Raw genomic sequence first — 3,850 nt, forward strand, 5'->3', positions numbered from 1 at the left:
ACAGTGTTTCAAACACTGGCTTTTGCCAGCAGTGGATTAATGGATTATGGTGGATTAAAAGATAATGGGAGGCAGGCTTTTGAAACTGCTGTGCCAAACAGAGGAAAACAGGGAAATGAGCATTCAGCCAGGTAATTTGGAGTAGATTTTATACCTAAGAAGCCATTTCTAAGCACAAGGGATTTACATTGTGGCTCTTCTGGGTTGTTGCCTATTTCAAATCCAAGATCCTGCATTATGTGGTTTTGTATGGTACTGAAGTATTTTTTTGAGAAACAGGATAACTGGCATTCTCCCATCTAAATTAGATGTACAATTAAGGAGGCTATCCCATTGAGAAACACTGTAAATTAAAAATACACCACAAACTGTAATAGATTTTGAACTTCTGTGATGACAAGAGCTTTTGAGAGAATACAAATTTGAAAACCTGACAAGAGTTTCAGAGTTCAGAGAGACATTTTTGCTATCGCTGTTAAAATCCCTTGGGATTAGTAATTTCATTAAATGTGCTTCTCTCAAGTCCTTTTAAACTGATGGTCAAGGATGACCCTGCCTTGAGCAGGGGGCTGGACTAGATAACCTTGTGAGGTCCTTGCTAGCCCTACTTTCCTATGATCTTAAATAACTGCAGTTTCTGATTAAAAAATCATAAATATGTGGAAATGACTGTAAATAAATCTCCATCAGTTCCCAGTGATATTGAAGTACAGTTAGTTTTAACAGAGACAGCAATTTGAATCTATGCTACACTTTGCATATCTCTATCTTGAAGTGCTTTGCAAATGAATTAATTGCTATATATTTCCTTTATCACATGACTCACACAAACAGATACAACACTGTGCCCAAAGTGTGGCACCATGATTCTGTTTGTCCTCATCTCCAGTAAGTAATATATTCCCATGTTAACAGAACTGTAACAGAACTGCTAACATTTTTAAAGCACTGGACAATTATCTATTATGATAACCCTGTAAATATCACCTCAGTTTTAAAGAAGAAGAAACTGGGACAAAAACAAAAAAATTTAGCTGTAGACTCAGTAGGTGCAGCTGACTGAAAGGGAATTCTATTTTCTTAGGCCCGTGAGTCAGTGGCAGAGCCCATATTGGAATTCTGCATTTCTTAGGAGACTGGAGAGTTCCCCACACCATTTCTCTAGAGCAGTGGCTCTCAACCTTTTTTGTACCAGGACCCATTTGTAAACATCGATGGCAAGTCCTGACCCATTGCCTCCTTGCCCCCAGACTCCAGCCCCACAGTGTGTAGGTTTAGGGGAGGAGATGTGGGGTATGAAAGGCCCCAAGCAGTCCCAAGCAGCCCCTTGCAGGCTGTTCCAGCCTACAAGGGAAAAGCCACAGCTTCTCATGTTTTTCTCCTTTAAATGAAAATCAATTTTTAAAGTTTGCTGATCCATTTTTAAAGTTTGTTCATGACCCTTTCATATAGTCTTGAGACTTACTTTTGGGTTGCAACCCACAGGTTGAGAAACACTGCTCTAGAACTCCATGTCTCCCTTTAAAACGCACTTGTATCTAGGGCTAGCCAGTGTTTTACCGAGATCACTAAAAACCCAGGTATGGATGGCATTATTTCTGCCATGACAGCATACCAAATGAATTTATCATTGCCCTAAATTCTGCATAAATAAGAAATTAATCCATATCCTTTCCAGAGTTAAAGATCGGTTTCATTTGTATATTTATTCTTGCTTCCCATAATACTTCAGGGCTAGGGACAGACACTCAAAAGCCTAAGCTTGAACTGATACAATCTTTGCATGTTAGTCTAACCTGGCTAGGCTGAATCATTTTGTAACTGCACAGAGTTCCCAGTAATGCCAGCACATGCTTGCAGTGGCTCAGGCTAGAAGCTGGGGGGTGCTAGAGCAGCCCTTCCTTCCCTTGCACAGCCCTGAGCTGAGGGGGGTGTGGCCAGGCCCCGGCAACATGCTCTGATTAGCCCAGCAGGGAATTGATAACAGTATTTATCATCCCCTAACTCAGTGTTTTTCACCCCATTAAGAAAACAACAGAGGGACATTACCAGCTACCTGTTGATTCTGCCTGTTGATTCAGCATGGATGGGAGCCAGCATGTGGTCTGCTAGATAATACACAGACACCTCCTTAGTAATACAGAGGGGAGTGGGGAATTCCTGTGTAGTGGTGAGGGGGAACAGGAGCAGCCTTCAGTCTTGCTGGAGCTCCGGCCAGGGAGCAGAGGGGAGGATCCAGCCCTGCTGTGGAGCAGAGAGCCCTGCCCAGCCCAGAGAGCATGCCAGGGTGCTGGGGGAGTTTGATTTAACTTAACCCAGCAAGGGGTCTGAGACAGACATTGCATAAAACCAGTTTGAGCCAAATCAGTTAAGTCTAATACTACATTCAACCAGGTTTATCTCAAAGTAGTTTCAGCCATTTTCAAACTGATTTATGTGCACTGAGCATCAGTTCTGTTACAGGTTTAAGAAACCAGTTTCTGATCACTTAAGCCTGTTTATGTGTAATGTCTGTCCCTACCCCAGAAGACCTAAATCCATAATCAGATGCAATATCCATTACTGCAAACCAGCAAGATTAGCTTTCTAGATTTGAAATAATATATGGATTTGCCATTTAAAAATGGTTTTTCAATTGACCCACCCCAAACATTTCACCTTGACACACCTGTACACCCTCTCAGTTGAACAATGGCCTCTGTTCTTGACACAAAATGTTAGTTGTCAACAAGGACAAAATTTGAACCTGTTCGCTGATATGCAGAAGCCACGCTATGGCCTATCTCTCTAAATGTAGAGACTAAGGTCCAAGGACAACTTGTTTTTGCACCTGCAGTTGCAAGCTCAGTACATGAATATTGTAATGATGCATGAAGATACCTGATTATACATGTATTTATTCATTTCAATGTAAACAATAAAAATACATCTAAACACTCTAGCCACCATGACACATAATTAATGCTATACAAATACTCTGACAACATTATTCAGATAGAAATTTTGCTAACCTGCCACTCCAGAAAAGCCCTTTTCCAATATCTCATCTTTCAGCATCAAGTTGGTCTACACAAGAAGTTTCTATTGTTTGCAAATTGGGCTATATAAACTTATGCAAATTCTAAGTTATTAAAAACTTATTATCTCCTTACCCCTATCTACAGCAGCTGCTTCTTGGAAACTTTTGTGACTTTAAATCAGAAGGGTCATTAATGCCCTTGCAAGCTTACGTAAGAGAGAAAAACAACTGTTATCTTTCTAAGACTATAGAGATATTATATTCTAGCATATCACTTTTTCAAGTGATCTTCAACTGCAGAGTTGCATATCTTTCAAGATAATATAATTTAACAAAGCAAAGGTTACTTAGGTGACATTTATTTTTAGAAAGTAACAGCATAACTTATATCCAAGTTACTTGCTAATATATATAGCATACTGGGCTGCCATGTATTGAATTAACAGAAATAAATTAAATTTAAATAAGAGAAACACTTGAGTACTGTAAACCCCAAGAGAAAGCCCCCAACAAAACAGGCTCTCAAGACCATTAAACGTACCTGAGTGCCAACCAGAGTGGCAAGAATTCCATAATTACTTCACCTTGAACTTATATCTCACCACATTTTTTTTTTTGCAAAAATGAATTCTCAGTCCATGCAGACCTACCTCAGTTGTTCCAATGTTAAATCTAATTGGATCCATGCTATATTGCAATGTCTTCAATACAGCAGGTCTAAAGTAGCGTTATTACAGTTGTTTGTTAAACTTAGAAATTCTAACAGATGCAGTTCTAGATTTGCTTTTAGTCGGAAATAAATATAATCTTTTGCTTTTTTGTTTAAGGAAA

The 3,850-nt window shown here is 39.4% G+C and overlaps 1 protein-coding gene across 1 annotated transcript in view; it reads right to left on the reverse strand.

Moving 5' to 3' along the window:
• COL25A1 (collagen type XXV alpha 1 chain) overlaps positions 1-3,850 on the reverse strand; it is a gene marked incomplete at its 5' end in the record, with an annotated part of 558,067 nt that overhangs the window by 27,905 nt on the left and 526,312 nt on the right. The window lies entirely within an intron of this gene.

Source organism: Alligator sinensis, unplaced genomic scaffold, assembly GCF_000455745.1.
Source record: "Alligator sinensis unplaced genomic scaffold, ASM45574v1 scaffold66_2, whole genome shotgun sequence".
In the NCBI taxonomy this organism is placed as follows: Eukaryota; Metazoa; Chordata; order Crocodylia; family Alligatoridae; genus Alligator; species Alligator sinensis.